The sequence below is a fragment of the Chamaea fasciata genome, unplaced genomic scaffold (genome assembly GCF_029207755.1).
Source record: "Chamaea fasciata isolate MVZ Bird 193981 ecotype frontalis unplaced genomic scaffold, bChaFas1.0.hap1 SCAF_5, whole genome shotgun sequence".
Taxonomy (NCBI): Eukaryota; Metazoa; Chordata; class Aves; order Passeriformes; family Sylviidae; genus Chamaea; species Chamaea fasciata.
Genome location: NW_027094090.1, coordinates 48,890,873 through 48,916,466, shown reverse-complemented (window position 1 = coordinate 48,916,466; position 25,594 = coordinate 48,890,873). Strand labels below are relative to the sequence as shown.

Below are 25,594 nucleotides of genomic sequence, written 5' to 3'. Positions count from 1 at the left end.
CCTCTTCCAGCCCAAAGCCCCCAAACCACAGGGATCACTCCCTCATCGCCAGGGTGAAATAAAGCATCAGTTGTGTGCCAGCAGCATTACCTGTGACTCATTAAGAGAGAAAGCAAATGATAACTTCTCCAGGACAAACGGCAGGGGGAGGGAAAGGGGAAATTTTAGACAGGCAGAAAGTAATGAACTGGAATTTGGCCAGGACACTGAGGTTACTGTCCCCTCATCTCGTGAGAAGTGCAGTGGGATCTTTAACAATCGATTGATCAAGACCTCGGCTCTACCTCTCATCCACAAGAGTTTCCAGTACTCCTTGCAGATTCTTCAAGAGCAACGCTGGTGCATGGGCTCGGCTGCGGCCCAGAGAGAAATGCACCCCTCTGGTACCCCCACCTGCTTTTCTACAGCACTGCAAGGCACTGCCTCTACTGGAACTCCTCAGACCTGTTACTCCCACAGCCGCACCTTCAAATGAACAGAGGAGAGGAGAGGAGAGACTCAGGTGTTTTTTCACAACTGAGCTATGGGGGAGCATCCCTTCCTTTCCCCATGTGGCAGTCTGTGCCGTAGTCTTGTTGGAACCCCTAAGCTGGTGCTGTTTGTTCAGCTCAGCTCCCCGTGCCCACAGCGGACTGGACCACACTGACAGCACAGCTCTGCTAATAGGGTCAGTCAGTGAGCTACTGCTGCAGAGCTGCAGGGGAGCATAAACACTGGCTTTATTCCTCTAAGACCTATACATTACGGCCTCACCCCCGCCCCCTCAGGAACCAAGTGGTGGATTTAAAAGGAGCAGTGCCAACTCACTTAGGCCCATTATTTTGCACTAGAAGAAATGGCCTTTACAAAACTCAGCAGAAGCACACTCTCATTCCATCTTTAAGTAATCTTGAAGGTTTCAATTGCAGGGCTGTAAACCACAATGCAAAAAAGCACAAATAGATCAGATCAGATCCGATCCGAGACTGCCCAGACAGAGTTCCCCTTGCCAAGCTGACTGCAGAGCAAAACCAGAAATGAACGCTGCACATAATTATAGTATTTTACATTTCCACTGCACTTTCCATACTGAACGATCCCCAAATGCACACACATCTGCATGTGTGTGCATACAGGGAGGTAGGACATTGGGAAAATTCACTTACTTGTGAAAAAAACCAAGAAATTGTCGTCCAGTGGTAACCTCTTGTACTGAACTAAAGCCTTCATTAATACACAGACAAATTCATAGAAAATCATTATAATGTGAAACAAGTCTAAGCCAAGCCACAGCAATCTGTAGATCAGCAGCTCCAGCACTTCTGCTGCTGCTCAGCGTTTCCCACAAAACAGATTAGAAACTGATCTTTTATTACCTCTCGCCCTCTTGTTTCCCAGCAAAGCCCAAGGTGCCAATTCCCCTTTACTACCGCAGGGCAGGGGCAGCTCTGCAGCTCTCAATCCACAGTCTTCCCTTCTCCCTCTGTCAAGTGCTTTGCAGTCTGTAAGCAGGCACATCCCCCAGGCCTGTGGGCTGCAACAGCCCCATTTTGCAGACAGCAGAGCATCTGAACAGGGGAACCAAAGCCAGGGACAGTGCCCCTCTTTCCCTCCTGACAAAAGAGCCCGTACCAGGAACAAAGGCCTGTTCTCTACGTTGTGCCAGCCAAGATGCTCTGAGCAAGGATGAAAAGAGCCAGGAAAGAACACTGGAAGATAAGCAAGAGCAGAGACCCGACGCTCTAGGAGAAACCTTCGACTTTCTCAGGAGGCTATGAGGCAGGGGAATGAAGAGCAGGCGCTAGCCAACATCTCAGCCTGGGGATGCTGGGTCACTCCTTTCTCCTTCCTGTGTGTCTGTGGCAAGTCAGGCTCATCTTCCACATATTAAATATCTCACAGTAGTTTTAAACTCCCCTCAGAGCACACAGGCATTTCAGTGCTGGTATGTGTCCAAGCACATGAAGAATGGGGGTAGGAAGTTCAAGAGGAGACAGAGAAGGAAGATGCTCTGAAGCACTACAAAAATGAACTAATAGGTCAGAAGCAGGGAAGGAAACAGTCTGAGGTTATGAAATGATATAACAGCTGGCTTGAGAAAGCTGGGTTGTTTGGTTTTTTTTAATGAAAAACAGGAATCACACCAACAAAACAACGTAATCAAGTGTAGTACACAACTACCCATTCAGGAAACAGCCTTAGCCCTTACACTAGCAGGAGGCCAATATCTGCCTTTGATGCCCCTCAGAAGAATCTGTTCATTCAGCAACATGCTGTAGTAATATCTAAAGCTCAGTGAATGACTGGCCCATGCCCCTCTTGGCAGATATGCCGGGGAAGAAAGATATTTTGTCAAGGACACTGCAACAACACACTCCCCTATACTTAAGGAAACAGTCATGGGATTGCTACCATCGAGAGAGGACTCCAGGTTTTAATAAGGTCACATCTGAAAGAGCTCCACCTAATAAGCTGCATGGAAGTCAATTTATTGACCTCAGCACATGAAGCTGTGGTTGCAGGTTGTGTAGGTAATTCATACCTGATGCTGAAGGCCATCCCCTCTGGCTAAAAATGGGAGACCAATGTGATTTCCTAAATTTAATTTAATTTAGTAATCCAGTACTTTATTCGGGAATGCAAGGAAGAGCCTGCTTAAAACAGGATTTTTATTTTGACAGTGTCACTTTAACAACAAATAGCTGGCTGCTCAGTTCCCTTAGCAGGAGACAGCAGGTGCTCAGCTGGCTGATTTAGCCGCAGCCACAACTGCCACGCGAGCTGCTGGGTGCAGTTCACGGGCTGCAATTCCCCCGAAGCAGATTCCTAAGGAGGGGGAAGGGCTAAGGAAGCCAGAGGAGAGGTAAGGGGGTGAGCTTGGGGTGAAGTGTTATTGAATTAATGAACAAACCTCCCTGCCACTTCCCTGGGACATCCTCACTGGGCTGATGAGCGCCTAGATCAGCTGCCTTCCCCCAACCTTGTCTGCGCACCTTCCCGCATAAGGGAATTAAACTCCTTTCACCCTTTCTTCCCCCCTCAGGAAATAACATGCCCACTTTATACATGCATGCAACACCAGCAAGATACTGTGATCTTCTGAGACCTTCCCCAATGGCATCATTTTATGGAAACCAGTGTCCTCAGTAAAAAACTAGAAAGCAGGAAGACCATGTTGTACAGACTTGTGCCTACAGAAAATCAGGGCCATGCAAATGCATCTTAGAAGAGGGTATGGTACAGCCAGAGGCCTGTGGCAGAGATTGCTAGACACGACATTACAATTATCATTAAAATTAAAAATAGACATGTGCATGTGACTTTGTGATTTGGTTTTTGTTGCAATTTGGCAACTGTATTTTTAAAAACATACAGCATAAAAAGATAAAAATTTTTGGCCAGTTCCTTTACCTCACCCATCTTGCCCATCCAGCAATGAAAGTTTTTTTTTAGACTGAAAGACTATGAGAATCAGTGGGCCAAGAAAATTTTATCTCCTGAACAGTGAGAAACTGAAAGGTGTGTTGTTAAAAGGGAATGGGATTTTACTTGGCTCACAACAAATTCAGGATGGTCTTCACTTGATTTTGCTACTGTCTATACCAAGACTTGTATTTATTGAGATATTTTAAGCTGCAGAAAGGCAAAATTCTCTTACCTACAATTAAAGTATTAGTGCTCACAGAAACATCCATTATACCTCAGTAGCAGTTCTCTAAGGCCTCCAAAAAATTAAAACACAGAGCACACATTACTCTTTATTGCAGCCTTAGATATATCAAGTTTGATGACAGTACCATTTTTAAAATCCATTGTGATGGGGTGAATGGGGGAGATAAATTGGTACAAGCCTAGTTTAGAACATTCCCTTTGGGTCATATGTAAAACTAATCTAGCGCTAACACTAGAAAGCACGCTCAAGGAGAGAAACAAAATCCTTCCGTTTTTTTAATCAGCATACTATCAGTGGAAAAGGTTTGAGTAAAAATAATAATATATATGAGTTTATTAGCCAACTGTTATTGCTGGCTACTCAACCAAAGAAGGACTTCAACAACTCAGAATTTACAGTGCTGGGAGCCTGGTGGGTCCCTGGGTTTTATTTTGTGCCAATTTGCATTCACTCATGCTCCTGGGTAAGTGATGATGCCGTCAGCAACTTCAGGCCAGCTGAAAAAGTGGGTTAAGAAAGCAGTGGACACTCATCAAAAACTAGGTCTTGCCTGCAGAGGGGGACACAGGAGAGGCAAGCTGAAGCACTTTAAGCGGATGGGTAAAATTACCTAAAACACTCATATGGACAGCTTTATACAGAATGCAAATGTATCCCTGATTTGTCTGCTTCATTACTAAACCTATTTTTACTAAATCAGCTGAAAGTTAATTTCAGTCTAAATAAAGGGTATGGTCAGATCAGCCAAGCAATTGGGTCAGGGTTGTCCTTTCAGACAGATATCAGTAACTCACCATATGTGCTTCCAGTCTTCTGCAACACAAAGAAACTTACAGTTTCCTCAGAGAAATCTCCCACAAACTGTTTTTGTGAGACTGAAAAATCAGAGGGGCCAGTTTGGCTGGGAGTCAGCAATCTGGTACGTTGGCAGGGGCAGGCTACAAAGGATATCCCAGGAGTTGCCAGTCTAGCACTATTTCTTGGCTCCAAAATTAAGTAGACATCCAGTTCTTAATTTTTCCCCCAAAAATACAGCTTTGACCCTGTAGGGATGCTGCCTTGGGAACACCCAGAGAAGTTGCCACCAAGAAGAGGCATATCTGCTGTGGGACATTTTCCAGCCACTCAGAAACAAGAAGCCAGGTGAGGGCTGTTGCCAATTCACACACCCTACTCCAGGACTGGGCAATGAATTAAGAAAATTACTTCCTGACATCGTCCCAGCAGTCACCCTAACCATGCACCTGCCTCAAGAGATGCCAGCATGCCTTTATGGCTTTGATAAGAGATGCCTCACATGCATTGGCTTCCTTACTTGGAGAAGGGCCCACCAAGCCACCTGGGTTCAACACTGGGTGGACAGATCTCCTGTAAGTGGACATTGAGAGATGAGCTTGTCTCTGAATACAGGGGAGATACAGAGCTGGCACAGTAGCTGCAAGTTGCTGGCAGCAGGAAAACCCTAGTTCGGTGTCTCCCTGATTTTCAGTCCTTCCTGCCCTAGGAATCACCCATCACCCTTGACTGGGATTATGTAAGAACGAGAACACAAGGACAGAGAGAGGGGTCACTGCTCCCCCAACCCTCCTGCACCAGGAGTTGGCTGGGTGTGGGCTCCATTGTACCTGACCATACCAAATCCTTCCAGTCCATCTCCCAGTGTGTCACAAGCACCATTCTCTCCAGGCAGTTCCATCTAATCAGCACACACCAAGTGCCAGGGTCCCTCGCTCTTGGCTCTTTCCCCCTCTCACCAGGGCTATGCAGCATCAATGTTTCACCAGCAGCTCTCGCTCTCCTCACAGCCCCATCAAGCACATCTCTGCTCTGACCTACCGCCCCAGGCACCTGGCTCCTGACCCCTAGAACCCACAGCTGCCCCAGACTGGCTGCCCCTCAATCCCGGCAGTGCTCTGCATGCCTTTGGAACAGGGAAGCAGCAAAACCCCTCATCACCCCAGGCAGCCGGCTCGGACCACCAGCCTCATCCTGCCTGCAGCTTAACTGGCCTATTAAGGCTGGAAGGGGAAAATGCCCAGCACCCACCCTGCATCCCTGCCAGCCCCCTCCCTTCCCCAGCTTGCCACCATAGCGTAAACCCTTTTGTTTCTCAAAAATATTTCTCTGCAAAAATACAGCAATTATTTCAGAAAAATCTCTCCCCTCACCACTGGTTAGAAATACCATAGTCTGAGACAGGTGATGATTGCAGACAGTGGAATATTCCAGAAAAAAAGGAAGATTTGGGGAGGGGGAGGGGATGAGGTATCTGGGATCCAATCTTTCTTTCCCTGCCAATCCCCTCCGTCTCTAGGAGATTTCATTTTTATCAACAGGATTTCTGTGAAATTTTCACTCAATCCTCCCTCTCTCCCATTTCAACTCCCAGCTGAGCTCAAAGGTGCACAAGAATAACATGCTGCTACCCTTTTCTCACAGTCTGGACAAATAAGTCCTCAGCTAGCCACACGGAAGCCATTAAAAATATATTAACATACCCAGCAGGGTCTGACACTTTTTCTTTTCCTCCTCCCCCCCCCCCTTCTTCTTAAACACAGAAAAGGAAGAAATCTTGCCACAGTAACAAGAGGTTTTCATCAAGTCTCATTACCTCAAGCACAGCCACGCACCACAGCCCCCACAGAGAACAGCCTTCGGTTCCCGCTGTCATTAAAGGAACGAAGATCTTAAACAAAAATTAAACCCTGGACAGCATGAAGTTGGGAGCACATGAACGGATCAGGCAGGGGAAGGTATGGGAAAGCCAAGGGGAAGAGCAGGAGCAGAGCCACCAGACAGGGCTCCACTCTATCAGCTCAGGAGGGATGGAGCAGGTTAAATGTGTCCCACAGAGAAGGGCAGAGGGAAGCATTTTCAACGTTTCCAGTCAGCATCGAGGCATGCTGTATTTCCCACACTTAGTGGCACAGCAACATCCTGGAACATTAATAAGGCTCAGGATGAAACCAGCCCAGCAATCATGAAAAAATAAAAGCACAAAGCTTTGTCTCAGTCTGTGATGTTCCATGAAAGGATGATTTTGCACACTTCGACACATGTCCATTTTTACTCCAGGGGGTCCTCATCCCTTCCAAACAGTATTGTGTCCCATGCATCCTGGAGCAGCTGCACAGCACATCTTAACCTGCAGCAGCTGCTCTAAGCCTGAAGAAGGTGGCCGCTGGTGTTTAATAGCTCAGGAGGAGGGTTTGAAGAGCTGAGGCAGCAACTCTACATTTAAACAAGGGATTTCTATACCAGGGGGTTGTTAGTCAAAGGGCTATCAAGTCAAAGTGCTCTTAAACTGTAGTTTTTCAAGTATTTCTTTGAGCAAATCGCTGGGTTAAGCAGCTTTCCTCTCCACCTTGGCTACTTTAATCCAGATCAATTCCCTGATCCAGTTCAATGTGCAGCAGCACGTTCAGCTGCACTGGCACAGCTGAACAAGTAGCTCAGAAGCAGCCGCAGGAACTGCTGACAACACCCTCAGATTCAACAGGCATGACACTTAGTCCCAGGGGAGCAAGACACTGCATGCAAATCCCATGAAAACAAAGGGAAGAGGGATACTTCATACATGGTTAACAGGGAAGAGATGAGCTGAGTCAAAGAGGACACAAACTAACCAAAAATCTGGTGACAGTGTGGCCATATTTTATGCACCTGCAGACAAGACAGAAGCTTTATTTCTCCCATGGGAATGGAGAAAAGCAAAAAGCTCTTCCTTGTGAAGTGGGCAGTACAGTCAGGAAAGGCAGAGCTTGCAGAAGAATCAACAATGGCAAAGCACCAATGAAAGGTGAACAGAGACCTCTGAGGATCAAGGAGAGGACAGGAGCCCACAGCTGGTGAGGAATAAGAACTGTATGGGAATACCAGAGAAATAACTCATTGGCAGAGAAGTGAGGAGCAGAAGGCAGCCAGGACATGAACTGGAGGACACAGAGGGAGGATGAGGATATAGAGGGTCCACATTGGGCACAGAGGAAAGGATCAGGAGAAATATTAAGAAAGCTCTTTCACATCTCTGGTGTCACAACCATTCTGGTTACGAACAGCTTAATGGGTCATTGTCCAAAGAGTTCATACATCCCTTGGTTCTGGAGTAATTACGTCCAGTCTTTAAAAAGACATCACATAACAAGGTCTACCTAAATTATAGAAGCGGATAGGAGAGTACTGACTGTACTAGAAAGTGACTAGAAAATAGTGTCAATTTCATAACAGTACAATGCAAGTCAAAGATACATTTGCCTCTGCAGCACTGAAATGTGCTCTACTCATCCCACCTTCGAAAGGGAATGCAAGAAAGTGAGGAGGTTCAGCAACAAAGAGAAGAGACCTGAAAAGTATCAAATGCTTTCATGAAGTCCACATATGCAAAACAACAGCCATGTGCTGTGGAAGGAAGTCTTCTAGTGTCTCTATACTGTAGTGCATACCAGGGCTGTGACACTGGGTGCATGCTGTTCTCCCCAGGAAATCTGTCCGTCTGCACACAGCCAGCCACTACAACCTGGCCTAACTGCCACCAGCCTTAGAAGAATCACTCCTTGAGGAGCTAGCAAGGCAGACTCTTCACCCACACCTGCCAAATTGGAAACACTGCATACAGAGTCTACATTGCTGAGCCTCATGGTTGGTATTTCCACAGCCTCACAGACGAACAGCTTGGCTGGGTTGCTCTTCCTTGCTGCTTCAACATAGACAGCACAAACTCTGTCACGTAAAAGAAATCAAAAGCCCTGCTTTAAACTGACTGCAGGAATATACTGGAGTCTTACCCACACTTTTGGATTTGACAGCAACACAATTAGGTCATGGGATAGCTGTAATGTAACAGATTTCTTGGACTTGGCTCTATCCAAGGTAGAGACACACAGAAATGCTGCTTCAGTGTGCATTTCCTTACTTGCCATCAGTCTGGATTCCTGAAAACGGACTCAGATGACGAGTCTGTCTCAGATCACAAGTCAGGCCCTTGGTGTAGGCTCCCAGATCCCAACTTCTGCAACAGCCTCCAACAGCAGCACTAAGGACAGTGGAGTCTGAGCCAAGGTACAGCTGCCTACAGCTGAAACAGGCCTACAATAAATGCCAGAGGAGAAGGAGGAGCAAGTTCTAGGCAGCATGCGCAAGGAAAGCACTGGTATTGATGCAGGCTAAGATCATCCCAGGGACCAGCAGTCTGACACCCATGATAAAAGCCCAATCAAGAAATGTCTCCTGACAGAAAAGTCTATTAGGCTGCGGAACAGACTCCCACAGGAAGTGGAAGAATCCTCATTCCACTTCCCTGTAAGGAGTGATGGGACAGGCAGTAGGGAATCAAGCCCTAAGACTGGTGAGATGGCCTGACAGGGGATGTCCCATAAGATGCCTCAGGAGTAACACAAACTTTAAAAATTTCCTCTGCCCCTTCTGCAAAACATCTCCTCCCCAGTTCTGCTGAAGCTGCTGCTTGCAAGGCAGCAGCGTGGACTAGATCACTGTAGCCTGGGTCATTTCGCGTACTTGGAGGAATGGGACTTCTAACCCACAGCAGGTAACTAATGTATGTTACAGCATGGTCCTGCCAATGGCTGCACCCCCAAAACCAACAGGATGATGGTGGCACAGAACAGGAATGAGAGGTGAGGAAATAAGATTTCTTACACCATGCTACAGGCACCTTCATATTAACTCTGTGTGCATGAAATAATGCAAGGAAAGGAACTGGAGGATGCTACTAAGATGGAGGGTGTTTACTAAACTGTGATTGAGTATGATCAGACCTGTGTAATAGGATATGGCCTAACATATATGGAGATTATCTAAATTTACAGCAGACAATGTCCCTGTTGAGATAGATAGATAGATAGATAGATAGATAGATAGATAGATAGATAGGTAGATAGATATCTCAACAATATATACAGTATCAAGTAAGTTTCTGACACACTGGACTGGCACTAACGTAAATGTCTGAGGTCTGAAAGACTGTTTCAGTGTATACTTTATTTAATGTTTAATTGCATCCCTTACATATTTCCTATTTTTTTTAATGCAAAAAGATCAGTTTGGTTTTAAACTGTGCAAATTGATAGGAATGCTTACTTTGCCATATTTAAAGCCAGCAGATGCCTATCTCCTATTTGGTTTGGGGTTTAGTTGTTCTTATGGTTTTTTAAGGTTTGTGGGGGGGGAGGAGGTTTGTTTTTTGGTTTTTCTGTTTTTGTTTGTTTGTTTGTTTAGGGATGTGGGGAAAAGAGGTTTTAAGGGTTCAAAAAGTAATGTTTCACAAAGTTCAAAATTAACATCTCAACTTGTGACACACTTCCCCCCTCCCACAACACTGGTTGCAGGAGCTACCCATGGCTGACACCACTCATGAAGCTCCATATGGTTCTGCTTCTCCTCGCTTTTCCTCAGCCTAACAAACTTTGGCACTGCTCAGATTTTCCTGGTCCTGAGGAAACAGGAGAGATTTCCAGCAATTCCAGGTTCTCCTTCGTTTGATTTTACAAAGCTCCCATGGTGCCATCTGTGAAAAACCTATTGCAATGGCAAAGCATAAAGGCAAACTTGTCTGAACATCATTGGTAGAGTTTTTCATACTGCATTCAATATGGTAACAATTACTTACACTGCATTAGAGTTGAAGGACTTCAGTAACATCAAGGCACCTCAAGCTCAGCACAACCTACACATACAGCAACAAATGTCTGTGCCTGACTAACAGACTAGTAAAGTTTTTTAAGGTAGAAAGGCTTCAAAACAGATCATAATTTTAAAGCACCCATGAGTTGACAACAGTTTGTACAATTATCACAAACCACTCAAAAAAAGCTTCCAGTACACCTTGGAAGTGACCATGTACACAGTAAGTACCCTGTATGCACCATAACTCAGCAAGTGCTTTTTGCAGCTCCCTTCTACACTCAGTCATGAAGGATATAGATCATTACAGCCTCCAGCTATAGAGCTTTAGCTCAGAGAGTAGCAGCTCACACTTTTAGCTCTGGAGATCCCCAGTTCAATCTGCTGCATGTCAGCCAAGAGGGCAGCTGTCATATAATTACAGCCACAACTTGGCATGTGAAAAAGTAGGGAGAGTGAACAGAGATCTTATTATAGAATTCTAGTTGCAACCTGCTGAACAGCTCCCTATTTAAAGTAACTTCTTGTTAAGAGGAGGGAGAGGGGGCCAAAAAAAAAAAAAGGAAAAAGAGGAAAGAGAATCCTCCAACTCAGCTTCCCAATTCCCTCTGTTTAGCAGAACAAACGGTGCTGCTTTGCAGTCTTTTGTTACAAATGCATATGTACATTAGATGATGTACACAAGTGCAGAGCCAGGAGTAAGGCTCCTGGCTTATCAGTCCAAAAAAGAGAAAAAGGAAAAAAAAAATTCTCACTGCTGCAACTGAGGCATCTGAAGCCCAACAAAGCATCACAGTTTCTTCCTGAACTATAACCATCCCGCAGCAGCCAACCCACTTTACAATTTAAGTATTAGATTTTAAGATCAAGAAATCTCAAGTCAGTTACATCTTCAAGCTGTACATACAAGCTCTTAGGAAGATTTAACAGAACAGAGAATCCAGGAAAAGAGCATGTTTGAAATACAAAGGTACAAAGCATAGTGAAAAATTCACCCTCAAATTAAAAGTTCTTTTAGTGAGTGCAACACAAAACAACAAGACCAAGTTTCTTCATATCAATTCATCTTTCTGCAGATCCTTCTGCACACAGAGTCATTTTTGAGCCAAACTTTCTTTCTTCCAAGCCAAGACAGTCAAAAACTAAATTCGAAACAATGTAACCCAGTTTGAAAGAAGCATCACTTTTCCCCAAAATACAATTCTAGAAATCTATTTCAAGCTTAAGACACAGATTCCTTGCCAAACGTTCTTTTCTCCTCGACAGTTCCATTCATCCATCCATGACTCAGCAGTACAAAACCTGTGGGTCTTCCACTACCTGAGGTGAACCAACTATTTTGGACCACGAGTAACAAACAGGAGCAAACTCTTCAACTTCCTGAAAACTGCTTACCTGCTTGCTAAATACCACTTAAGTGGACCAATCTGACTCAAACTGTTCAGTACCTGCCTACAAGAACACAGGCTTGCTGAAACACCTCAACTAGTTCATCCATTCTATACCACTGGCCCTCCAAAGCTCCCTGAAACATGTTGCCAATGCTTCCAACAAGATTTGAAGAAGTACCTGGTCTCCAGCCAAGCTGGAAGGTGTTCAGGTAATTGCTAATGCCAAACACAAACCTGCAACAGTAAACTTCAGAACAGAATTCAGCAACACTTTCTATTTAAACCGGTTGAGTTCTCTGGTGACATCCTCTCATCAGCCTTGTTTCTGAAAACCCATTTTCATTTGGCTCAGTCTTCTGCTTCTCCCTTCAAGCAAGACCTACTCAGGAAACACACAAACTAGCTGACCATCTCCTGCCCTTAAGAAGAGACTAAGGGAGAGAATCAAGCACATGAAGCCCAGTTTTGAAGAAAGTTAGATGCAGCTTCAGCCGCACAGATGCATTTGGGGTTGATTATGGACATGCAGCAAAATCCTGGCTGGGCTCATCCCACAGGAGGAACCCATAAAAAATTCACTTTCCACTCACCTCCTGCAACAAAGAAAAGCTCACAAACATCTGAGGCACACTCGTCCAACAAAAGCAGTACAACCCTATGCAGAGATGACTGAAATGAAACACCATTATGCTATTTTCTGGTATTACTTCTGTGAATTCAGCACGCCAGAAGGTTCCAGATAGACATGCTCTGAAGACCCAAATCCTCTGCGTACCTTGAGAACACACGCAGAGGGAACAGAAGCAAAACTTATACATATTATTCTCATCTCTTCCAGCCTGCCAAGGCTGAAATGACTGACAAAGGTCCAAAATGAGGAACACATATAGATTATTAACATTGCACTAGTAGTCTCACTGTTGCTCTAACAGTCTAAAGACTTAACAGAGGCAGGCTCTGCAGGGAGATACTACTTTACTTCAAAATCATTCATTCAGGAAACTTACAGAGGAGAAAAGAATCACTCTGCAGCACACTCTGTCAAACCCCTCAGCTTTAAGACCCTTTATTTTTAAAGCAAAAGCAATTTTAACAAGAACAGGAAATTGATGTGAAGCATAAGAAGCTTCAGATTTCAAGTGAGCAACACTGGAACAGCATTACTTCCAGACACAAATCCCAACACACAGATCTTCTCATGCCTGACCTGGAAAGTCCATCCCAGTTCTGAGAGCCAGGTAGGTTTTGTTTCTGCACCCTCTCTGCTCAAACAGCCAAGTGACATACCAGCGAGAAGATAATGGGGAGTCATGGTCTACCAATTGGAAGGGAGCCAAAAAACCACTTCAGTTTGCTTCTTGGATTGCAACCTGTGCTTTACACCCCTGCAAGGCTCCAGATTCACATTCCCACCAAGCTTTTATTTCATTCCAGGTCTCATGCTGTACCTGCTGCCACAGCAGCCATGTGACCACAGGCAGTACAAAGAGTGACACAGCTTCCTACTGATACATTCACCTCCTCTCCCCTGTTGCAAGGGGAACAGTTTATGCAGAGTTATTAGTCTGTTTTGCATTAATTTCAAGAACTAGGACAAATGACCTGAACTTTGACGTTTCTGAAAAAAAGTTAAATTATTTTCATCTTTCTTAGTAATCAGAATAGATTTACTTTGCATTTAAAACATGAAATTTCCCTCCCAAAATATCTGAAGTAGTTACTGAAATGTTTTCTTTACCAAAGCCTGCAAAGCCTCAACATTATTAATAACATTTTGAATATAAAAAGGCACAACCTTGCTCCATATCAACAAAAAAAAAAAGCAGTCAAGTTTTCACACAATGAAGCAATTAATTTTTAAACTAGTACTTGATATTAAAAGTTCTCACATTTAAAAACCCCAAAAGGTTTCCAGTAACTCTAGATATTGATGAGGATAAAGAAAAAACAGACCCTACCCCCAGCTGGATGGCATTCCTCTCTTTGGGTGCAATGTAGTAACATTTGATTGATGCATCTGATCCATTCCAAAACTCCAGGCGTTGTTTTAATCATCAATGGGTAGAATCCTATTAATTTTCAGGGAAAAAAAAAAGAAAAACAGAAAAACAGAGTAGAATATGGATACAGGACACAGAGCACCTCACATTTGTCTAGGAGATCCAGCTGGGTTAGCTAGATCCATAACAACCAACAGATTGAAGACTGAGTTGATGACAGAAACTCATATCTACCAGCAGAAGCCCCTTTTCCCCTTCTGCCTTCTTTCTCGGCTCAACCCAGCATCTCAACACAACCTGGAACATTAGTCCCATATCAAAGGAAATGAAATACGAAGAAGGAAAGGAGTGGGAAGAGATAAACCAGGGTGAATAGGGATAGCATGAAAAGCCCATTGGCATGCAACCAAGAGCCTGCACAGGCCCTTGCTACAGCAGAAAACAGGTGATCAAGCATGTACGAGGAGACAGTGGCAGAACAGATGTGAGAAGAACGTTCAAGTGTCCCTGAGCTCAGGGGGTAAGAAATGGCAGCAGAGCACAGCAGTGAGCCCCAGCACAAACAATCAGCCTTCAGGAGCAGCACCAGGTGACCTGCTGGCTTGGTGTCTGCCATGATAGGCATTTTCAGTATATCAATACCAATATTGTTTGGTGTGAGCAGTGTTGAGTGAACCTTCCACATCAACTAAGACTTCCCAGTCTGCCCATAAATTTATGTGGCTATCAGCCAAACCCAGATCCAACAATACTAATCACTTTTGCTCTGAAATAAGCCTCCACTTAGCTTTGCAATAGTCACTGATGTTTCATTTCAGCGCTGATGAGAACTGCAAGCCCTAAGGACCCACAAACATAAGAGGCGGCACAATTCTAAAGGAATTTACCCATTCCAGAAGCAGCCAGAAGGTGAGCATCTGACCCTTCCAGCTGGCCAGCCAACACATCAGACCAGCCCACATCCCATTCAATCAAACCTGGAGTGTGATACCTTCCCACTAGAAGTGGAACCCTGACTGAATGGTCAGCAGGACATCAAGAAAATACTCCTGGTCTAAGTGCCCAGCTGCCTGTTTGGGAACACGAGCTGCACAAAGGTCTTCAGACACTCTGCTGTTCCTTGGTTGTTCCTTACCTGAGTTCCCAAGTCTCGGGAGGATTACCAGCAGAGAAATGCTGGGTGAGGAAAAGTAGGAAAGGCAAGAACAAGTTGAGGTACTGCAAAGGGAAGGAAGCAGCAGATTGAAGATGGGATTTTACAGCAGGAAAACTGGCTGCTAGACTGCAGAGCAGAATATGGGGGGGAACAGGAAGCAGCTGGTCACAGAAAAGAGGCAGGCAAAGGCCTGCTACTACAGGGAACAGGAAAGGCCGGTAGCCCTGGGCTGATAAATCAGATATTGCTCCCAGAGTCTCACACCAACCCCTAAAGCCTCTAGCACTGATTGGGGGCTCAGCAACAAGCAGGATCCGCCACAAGCATGCCCATCCAACAGCTTCAGGTAGTTACTTAAGGTATCTCAGGTCCGGACCATTAAGTGCCCTGATGATAAGGACACAGACCTTGAATTCCACACGACAGGTCACGCAGAACTCACATAATGAGAAGGATACGCTGCTTTGCCCAGCCGTGAGAAGGACCACACAGCTGCAGCTCATGCCTCCCTTAGGCTCCTCAGAGCCAGCAGCTGCATTCCAAGCCAGCCTGCCTTTGTAACCAACACCCCCGCCCACCAAGAGGGCCTGAACCCTGCACCATCAGCAGTGAAAGCATAAACCTCCACCTTATGCTCTAAATAATTAAACTCTGTGGGAGCATCAACAGACTCATAAAACTCCCAGTCATTAATGGGGGTCAAAGATGAGTGCTCTATTTTTTTTAAGAGTGCTTTGATGCGTGGAGAGAGTGGTGAGAGATCTTCATTACCCTTCTCTGGTACCTGATGAATTTTTCCTTTCCTGGCTATTAACACCTCCTACTTCCACCCAAACCCGATACCACTGGCAATCATCCAGACAGCCAGAGACAACTGGAAGGTGTGTTTGGATGATATCTGTGCTAGCTGGTCACTTGCAAGTAGGGAAGCAAGGGGCATTGCCAAGAAAAGCCAGGCTCCACCACAGGTTCGGCCGGTGCTTATTACAAGGTTTGGGTTTCCCCAGGGCCAGTGCAATGTTTAAAGTCATGCAAACCACAACCTCACACACCGTCTCCCCTAACAGCAAGGCACGGAGCAGAACACAAGGTAGTAAAATATGTCAGGATTATTAGCTTCGGCTCAGAGCCAGAGCTGGGAGCTGCCACAAGGGTAGGGAGGCTGCCTGCAGGCCAGCAGGAAGGAAGTGGAAGTCTGTCTTGGTTTGGAAAGACAGGTGTCTGCTGGGGAGGGCAGAAGCCTCCCACGGAATGGAAAAGGCAAACTCCCTCCCTCCGAATTATTATAAATTTGAAATTAAGGTGCTCTCAGGCAAAGATATGAGGATAGGAATAACAGTTCTTTACTAGTATGTATACCAAGGCAAACGAACAACAACTATGGCATTAACAACAAACCAGAACCAGGAACCTCGTGAGGGCCTTCTCGGCCGAGACGGGGAGGGATGGAGGAGAGACTTTGCCTCACAAAACCCTGGGGCAGTGTGATCCCGGGGTCCCTGCAGGACTCTGGGGAGCACCAAGCTGGAAGGGCAGGGATGAGCAGAAATCCCGGGCTGCTGGATGAGCCGTACCAGAAGCTCGGCGGCGGTAGCTGGAACTGCGGGACGTCCCGGCAGGGCAGGGGGTGCGGGGCTACAGCGCACAAAGACCCAGAGCAGCGCCCAAGGAGCGGCGGGGGCGGGACAGCGGCGGCCCAGCTCCAGCAGGGCAGGAGAAGGCGAGCTCAGAATTCCTGGTCACAGGAGCAGATGGTGGGTGGTCCCTAGGACTGGACTTCAGTGATGACAGTGAATTTTCCCCCAGTAAGCAACAGCTTGACTGTGCTCCTTCCGATGCCGAGAGCGATAGTAGCTGCCCCCAGCCCCGTCCTTCTTCCTGCCCCCAAAATCTCATGGCATCTCCCCCGTGGGAGAGAAACTCCCAGAGGCAAAAAGAAGTGTAGCCAGATGCTACCCTCCTCTCCCGACTTTGGCCACTTCTTTTGTTTTGCTTAAGTACGCATAAGTACCCAGCAGTTAGTTACCTAGCAACTTATGGGGAAAAATTCTGTAAGTAAAAAAGAAAAAAAAAAAAAAGTCTAACCACCAGCAAAGTCCCCTGACAGGCAAGGAGAAGCAGAACGCAGGAAAGGCAAGTCACAGTTGAGAAAAGGTCACAGAAACACTAGTCTGACACACCCCTTCTTGCCTTGAAATACATATATATGCACATATGCATGTGAGCTTCCTGCTCCTGTGCTTTGTTCAGACATTTTAAGGAGAGGTCTGCTCTTCCCATTCTATCTACATTTCCCCTGATCCATACCAGCTTTGGAAATGGTTTTTTAGACTTTCCATCAATGAAAGCCTTCGGTGGAAAGAAGGGAAAGCAAGCACTTTTGGGGAAAGGATCACCACAACACAGAAACACCCCAAGCAGCAGGCACGGGTGTTGGATGCTCTATCGGCAGCTCCAGTTCCAGCTTGCCTCTGCCTGCTTTCTCTGCTGCGTTTGCTTTGTGGGGAAGAGAGGCCCCAGACTGGAAGTGGCTCCGGGATCTCTACTACTGTGCCAAAAAAGTGACTGGTGTAGCAAGGCCAGTTTCTTTTTATTAATTATAAGTAGAACTAATAGATGCCCCTTTTTTCAGGTCACTACAAACCATCTCCCAACAAGCCCCAGTACTTGGACATTCGGAGGGAAATGAGGAGATTTACACACAACATCAGCATTCATCTTTTCCATCACGGCAAAAGCAGCGTCTGTTACTTCCCTTATTCTCTGAAATAAGGGGGAAGATAACTAGGACTCTTGAGCCTTGGCACCTCTACCTCTCATCCTTTGGCTACCAGAGCTCCCGTTACTATTCAGGACAGAAGTGCTCCACAGGGTACACATTCCAGGGGCCTGGGCCATCCCACGTGGGCAGGCTCAAAATGGCAGACAGCAATGAATAGGATAATTAGAAAGTACAACAGCAACCGCAACATGAAAACAAGCAGCTTCTATTACAAGAAACAGTTCTATGGCATGGTTAGATCCATCACCCCATATGCCAGGTTGTGGTGGTGCCTCAGGAGCCTGCTGCTATTATCTGTTTGCAATCACATTTCAGTCTTTCTGCCTAATGCTCGAAAAGCAAAGCTAATCAGATTCGCTCTCTCTTTCTGCTTAATGTCTTCGGTTCCCAAGCATGCTCTGTACTGCTTCAATTGATGTTCAAGTAACACTATCCAGAAGCATGCAGGGCAAAAGAAAATCAAATGGAATTACCTATTAATTTTAGTCCTTCTTTGCACCTATTTTGTCTAAAATTTCTTCTACGCTTGATCTTCGCAAACAAAAGTCAGGAAATTCCCATTTCACCCTCTACACCACACCAGGCTCCCATATGAGTTCCTTTCTTCAAACTGCTACTCCAGTGGTATCTGAGCAATTAATTACAGCACAGACCTCTCAGGCTTCCCTCTTACTCTCTGGAATAGCTTTTAAAAATATTTGCTGGCTAGGAACCTCCAGATTAGGATGTCTTCTGCTGGCACTGCAATAGCCCCTCTTTGTTAATCTATCTGAAATGACCATCACATGCTCCCTCTCCCTCCAGTACTATTTAATTACTACAGTCCTACATGGGAACTCTAACGTGCTCTCAGCATTTCAGGCCTGAGTACAAACAGGACCACCACCGCACCCCCCCCCCACAAAAAAAAAAGGGCTTTTTTTTTTTTTTTTTTTTTTTTTTTCCCCCCTACTGCATTCCTTTGCACTCCAAAGGGCAGCTGGAGCATTGCTGGAGTCAGCTACAATACTCGGACCTTTACTAGAGCAACCATCACAAGAGCAGATAAGCTGCCTCCAGACAGGGCAGATTGCATGAAAATTCAGCAAAGTGATCCAGGAAGAGACCGGCTTACAGGAACATCCATCACCATGAGAAGAGTCACCCATTACAAGCACAGTAGAAGATTTGCCAGAAAAACAACAATAACAACAGCAAAGGAACACACAAAAAATCAGCAAGTATTTACATGAGAAGAAAAAGAGATGTAGGTGGAAGACAAATCTGCCAGGATACATATCTCTATCCAGGAGGAGTGAATAAAAGGGAGAGTGCAGAGATGAAACCCCAGACAGCCCATCAGCCCATGCATCTGTGCACATTCCCCAGCTAATACCCACTACATCAGTCAGAACAATGGCAGCTCCAGAGAAGACCCCGATTATCCAAGCTCCTTCACTAACATCTTCCCCAGAGGCTGCATGCATGTGCAAAGGAATGGAAAAACCCCATACCTCTCAATGAGATTACAGCATTTTCTATATTGCTCCCACTCTTACAAATGTGTCTTAAAAAAAAAATATTGCAGCTGGCTTATAAATGTGTCAGTTTTAAAAAAACCCAAACACAGCCTTGAAAACAAAGACACTTTGTACTCACCATATCCCGTGGCATCATTATTTAATATCAATGCACTGATTCTTTCCTTTTTTCACTCCATCCTTGGAACACAAACCCACTGTAAGGGCCACCCAGTATAATCCCACCCATGGTATAATCTTACCATGCAATGCGACGCAACCCTACAATAACCTTTCTTTTGCCATGTCTTCAGCTACCAATGAAAAGAATTCAGGTTTAAATGCTTCAAAAACCCAACCCAACTACAATACAGAATGAAACAAATCTCTAACACTCAAAACTGGAGCAAATTTCCTTGTCCCTCCCTATGACTTTCTTTATTTGAAAATGCCTGCACAAACATTTCTAATTTGTGCACCACACCAATTGCAACCTGCCGCTCCTGCCAAGTACAGCTGCTGGGTCAGTCCACACATGCACAGGCTCACTGCATCCTGCTGCCTCTGCCACCGCTGCTCTTCACTGACATCATCTCCACCTTCATGCTGTAGAAAACTCACCAGACAAGCACTGTTCCTGCTCCTTTAGCCATAAGGCATAATTGCTGTAGGCCAACAGGTGCCTCCATCTCATCTCCAAATGCACACTCCAACCTGCACTGTGCCCCTGCTAAGCAGATGCTTGGGCATGTGTCTCGTTGGACACACATCCTCCCTGCAGCCAGCGTGGGCCAGTGCAGATACACCAAAACATCAGTGGCAAAGCTGAGGCAGAAACACCATCCCTGCCAGTCAGCAGAAACTAAGTTTGCCTTGGCCAGTTCCCATGGAGCCTGAGCTTCCTCTCACCCTGGGCTTCATGACATCCTTGCAGCAAGCTGGCAGCATTCTACAATACCACAGCAATGTCCCACAAGGCCTTCCCAGTTTCTGCTAGTGTCTGAAAATTAGTTAGGCAGTAGCACCTGGAACTACTGCAAGCCACCATTCAAAGAAGGAGAGACTTCCTCCTGTGCCGTGGTACCCAGCTCCAGACCCAGCTTACCACGGCATGCAGAAAATTCTCCAGACATTTCCTCTCCTTGTCATTTATCCCGGACCACCTGGTCCCACCAGCTCCAGGGTCTCAGTCCAAACAGCTGCCATCACCAGGTTTGGGGAAGCTCTTTTACAAACTTGGCCTACAGCTATCCCACCAGGCAGTTTCCTTTTGCCTGCTCATAAGGAAAGATTACAGCAACTAATTTTTGAGCCTGTTACTAATAATACGTGATCCTAATAATAATAATTCTTAGGCTCACAGCAAAAGGCTCTCAGGAACTACAGTATGTCTCCAACTGTAGAGGCAGTGAAACTCAGTATTTTCCCTTTTTTCACCCTTTTGAAAATACTGCTTGGGAATGAAGTAGGCATCTGCAGGCACACGAGTATATCTGAGGGACAGAAGAGGTGCAGGGGAGAAGAGAGGGATCTGAAAATCAAAGCTGAGGGTGAGGCTTCACATTACAACTGAACAAGGCTAATAGGTCACTACTACCAAAAAAAGGGGGGGGCCATTTTCACTTTTCTTTCATTCCTTACCTTTTACAGCTGGCAAAACAAATTTCACCCCTCCTTAGCGGCAGCTCTGATACGAGCCTGTACCTGGTGAACAGGTTCAGCTCTCTGTCCCAGGAGAAAACAATTCACTTTTTTTACGGCTTTGGGCAAGTCAGCTTTCTGAAGGCTGAACAAGCTGTGTCCACAAGGCAAGGAATATGGCCACAGAGCCAGGAGCAAGGCATAATCACCCCTCTTAGGAGGAGCAAATGGTTAGATTGGGTCAGAGCAAGAAACTCCATCCTAACCCACATGAAGCAGTTTTATCCAACAAGGATACTGGCCAGCACAAAACAAGCAGCCTAGCTGAAAAGCCTGCAATAGACGTGTTTGCTAATAATCTTAGAACAGGTAGTTTTACCTATTATTAAAGTGTCCATACCAGAAGCATTTAATAAGGCAGTCATGCAGATAAAAAACAACACTAAAACTGAGCAGACCCAAACTACACAGAAATACAAGAGGTACAGCAGGATTTCCAGTAATAATCTTCTCTGTTTCTAAACTGGACTCTGTTATTATCAAACAAGATGGCTGCCTTCGTCACTATGTTAAAGAAATGTCTGTTTTCATTACAAACTTAACAGTTAGTTTCAGGGGGCATTTTTCTTTTCCCATTAGCTTCTACACCATCAGATGAGCAAAATTATGCTTTTCTTTTATTAAAAGAAACCAAGCCCACATTAACTCCACTGTCTTTACTTCTCTCCACCTCCTCTGCTCAATTACTACAAGCAATTTACAGACAATAAATGTAACTTCACAGCTGCCTGTATGAAGTATTCCCTTCATTTTATAGATGAGGTTACAGGCTATAGAGAAATTAGTATCAGCAAGGTCTGCTTCAAAGCTGGATAAGCAAGAGGAACAGATGCACTCTTAAAGAATACAGATCATGACTGTACTCTAGTAAAACCAGTAATAAAGGATTAAGAATGTTGCCAGTTGGATATAAATTCTTTGAATGTATCTGCTTAAACACAGTAACAAACAAAAGCTTGCTTTGAGGTTTTGCTTGGGTTCATTCTGTTATTATTAGGAACAACATTATGAGATTTCACATATACCACTCACAGACCAAACATGCTGGCTTTACTAAGTAAATATTGCTTAACTGCTTACCTCATGGACTCAAAGAGGGTCTCTTCCCAGTTGGTGCATGGTCACCAGGAATCTGCAGCTAGAAACTCTGTTCATTATTTTAATCGATACAGATAAGCAAGCCAGGAGAGAGTCCAGTGTTTTCTGACATAGCCTCATGGGCTTGGCAGGGTTAGGAGGAGCAAGAACCGGTGTCTGTTGTTATAGCTGCCAGCCGTGACTGTGAAAAAGCATTGAGAGTAGCAACACTAAAGGGGGAAAAAAAATCCAAAGGTGCAGTTTTGTGCAGGCACTCTCCTGATGATAACTACTCCTTAAGGCTTAATAAAAATGCACAACCAACTTGTCTTCTTCCTCACATTATCAGAGCTCAGAAATAGCACCTGAGTCTAGTTATACAACTCAGCAGGCACAGCTTCTCCTAGGAAGCAACCACCACTGGCATGCTGGTACTCCAAAAGCTGAGTCATCTCAACAGGCCCTTCAAGGGAAAATAATACTATTAAGAATTGGTGAGCAGCTATTGAAGGCAAATAGGACTGTTAATTTTGGCAGTTAATTAGACTGCTTTCACTCCATCCATTTTCTACCAAACCTAACACCTGTAGATTAGTAAATTCACCATGCTCCTCCATCCACCCCCAAGATCCTTTCTTGATCATAATCCCCTCTTTAGCCAGCAACTGCCCGTCATTACCCACGTTTCCTTATCCCTGGCTAACACAAACTAGTATTTATACAATCACAGAGCTTGAAAAACTAATTTAGGACTTAGGCCTCCATTTCTAGCCTGCATACAAATTCCTTCACCTGAGGACAGGCTACAGCACTTCCCCTATCCTAAACTCTTCCAAAGGGGTGGACTGAGAAAGAAATCAGTGGCTTAGGTCGAGAATTTTACTTTTGAGAGTGGTAGATCTGTTGTGGAGACTGATCTGCTGATATTTTTCTAATATAAGAAACATATAAAATGCCTAGAATTTTATATCTGCTTTTTAATTAAATTGAAATAAGTAAATCACAGCCTGTTGCCATGGAGAATGAACAGACACAGCCTCTTGACTCCAGGGCGGGATCAAGCAGGAGAGGCAGACAAGGCTGTGAAATTAAAAACACCTATTTTAAAGCAAATGGTCTTGATAATGAGCAAAAAACGTGGCATAGGGAAATAATATAACCATATGGCAGGAAGTGGTTTTCAAGGTGAACTACAAAGCCATTTTAAATAAATGAATAAACTGCTGGAGCTGCTGGGTCACCCACAGAATCATATATGCAGGATTAAATGTGATTTGAAAAATACACCGAAAAACAGCAATTAGCTCTTCTTTCACTTTCCTACCTGTAGCCTGCATCTGTGTTTGTTCTTATTTTTAAGGACTTGTTTCAAGCAATTAATGCTTGCACCTATTTGCAGTTACCAGAGAGTCATCAAATTCAGACATTTTCAAAAGCCTTGCAGTTTACCTTGAAGCTAGAACCAAGTTTATGGGACATAAACCCTTTTATCTATTCCTCAGTGTCATCACACAATCCTGGTCAGGTCATCAGAACTAATAATCATTCCTGTATCTGCATCCTTGTTATGACTTCCATGACAAAGTGACTTTGGAAGGAATTTGCCCTCCACACACCATGTGGCCAATCCTGTGCTACACCTGTTAAGAAGCACAGCTCAGAAAGAGTCAAAAGGTAACTCTGGTTTATCAGTGGGAGGCAGATAGCACATCCACGCTTGGCTGGTGGACAAGAGCCTTGCACGCTCCCTTCCCAGTTTGTCTGGAGTACAGGACATCTAAATATTCCACCCCTTTTAAGATACTTCTGCTCTGCTCAGATCTAAAAGGGTTGCAGCAAGGAAACTCCCTCATCAGCTTTTTAGCCTAGCCAGGGCAAATCTGAGCAAGACTGTCTAACAATTTCCAGTGAGCACGTGGCCAAAGTGCATCAAATTCATAACAGCTTAAAATACTTGAAATAAATTGTACCTGATGACTCAGTTTCAAAAATGTGCCATACATTCTTCTAAAGGGAAGGGACAGATGAACTAACTTTCACTTCAAACCTCCCATCCACTCCAAAGCCAATCTTTTCTCCTATTCCATGAAGACACAAGTTGTTAGCCACAATCATTCGGTCTTCCACAGCAGTTAATGACCCACATGAAACAAATTCTCAAGGTCTCAGATCAGAGCCCTGTAACATAGCTAGTTGGTTACATTAAAAACCAGTCACATTCTCAGCCCTCAGCAGCACAACTTGAGCTGGCTACTGACAAGTTATCTTCTGTTTTCCACCATGATCAAGAAACACCCGCAAAATGAGGAGAGTTGGGACAGAAATCTTGGGAAAAGAAGGAGTTGTAGAAAAATGCACAATTAAAATTAGTATTCTCTGTTTTCACAGTTTTGCCCAGTTTTGGAACATTGGCTGCTTTAACTGAAGTCACACTGCTTAGGATGTTTGGCTTCCGTTAAAAATAAACTCCAGGTCCAAGTCTGCATGAAGATAGGCATAAACTTGCAAATCTGGTTCACCCTGAAGGACACCAATTCCTTAAAAATGCTGGAGTGCAAGCAGCACATGTGGGCTAATTCATAGTTTTTGAACAGTCAAGGCTAACAGCAGTATCTGCCCAACTTCTTTGCTCATGCACCCCACATCTTTCCAAACCCTGCAGCAAGAGGAGCTGTGAAACACCTCAGGACACATCAGCTGTACTGGAAAGTGCTACACACCCTTGATTTCCTCACTGCCCAGCACCTTTCCTGGCATGCCAACTGTTTCCTACTTGAACCACAGTCCTGCAATACCACCCAAACGCAAATGGCTTTGCCAAAAACCGTTTCTGCCCTCACACACACCTGGCACATAGAGGGCAGCAGGTGGCTTGTTTCTCCTCACCTCGTAGTTCCACTTATGTTTAATTTTGACTTGAAGAGATTTAACATAATTCTAAAGGCTGGCAAGCATCTCCCTTTGAAAGGGAACTGCGTTTTCTTCTCCATCCACACAAGCCAAGATAACCACGAAGAGGAGGACTCCTTCCCAGGGACACTCCCAGTTGGACAGAGCCAGGGTTTAGGGGCGCCTCCATTAAAAAACAATCCGGTGGCCACTTGGCATGTGATAGAAGATGCTAACCACGCCCAGGAGAAATTATTTTCATATCACAGCATAGTGGATCACAAGTCAAAAATAAAATTTTTAAAAAGCCAACAACAACCAACACAACAACAACCAAAGAACCCCCACTCCAACAACTAAAATCAAACAAAACCCCCCCACACCATCCCTCACCCTGTTCCCTTCAGCAGCATCACACTGAACGATACACACAACAGAGGGGCCAAGCACCCTGCCGAGGCTGCCCACAGCTCCTCATTTCCATCACCCGCGCCACCGTGCCAGCTCCTTGCAAGCCCCTCCTGCACCCCCAGCAAACATCTCAGGACCGCCTTCACCCACCCACAAATTTCGCCTGACATCTATGCCACCGCGACTCCTTCAAGCCCCACAACCCGGGTAAGAAGGCTTCCCAAACAAGCAGAGGCTTCACCCGCCAGCCTTGCTGGGGTATTTTCCCCCCGCGGTGTGGCTGTCCGGGCTCCCAGCGGGAGATTCCAGCCCTAAACCTCGGCGGCTCGAGGAGCGTGTGGCACACGTGCGCGCCCACCGCTGTCAACAACTTCCAGCCACTGTCCCAGTGGGCAAG

General features: G+C 45.3%; 1 protein-coding gene across 1 annotated transcript in view; it reads right to left on the bottom strand.

The window, feature by feature from the left end:
- TCF20 (transcription factor 20) overlaps window positions 1-22,284 on the bottom strand; it is a 127,479-nt gene extending 105,195 nt beyond the window's left edge. The window contains exons 1-2 of the mRNA XM_066183576.1: window positions 21,901-22,284; window positions 13,641-13,751 (exon numbers count right to left, since the gene is read on the bottom strand). The gene's annotated coding sequence lies outside the window, so the exon portion shown is untranslated. The remainder of the gene's footprint in view (window positions 1-13,640; window positions 13,752-21,900) is intronic.
- Window positions 22,285-25,594: the final 3,310 nt, after the last annotated feature.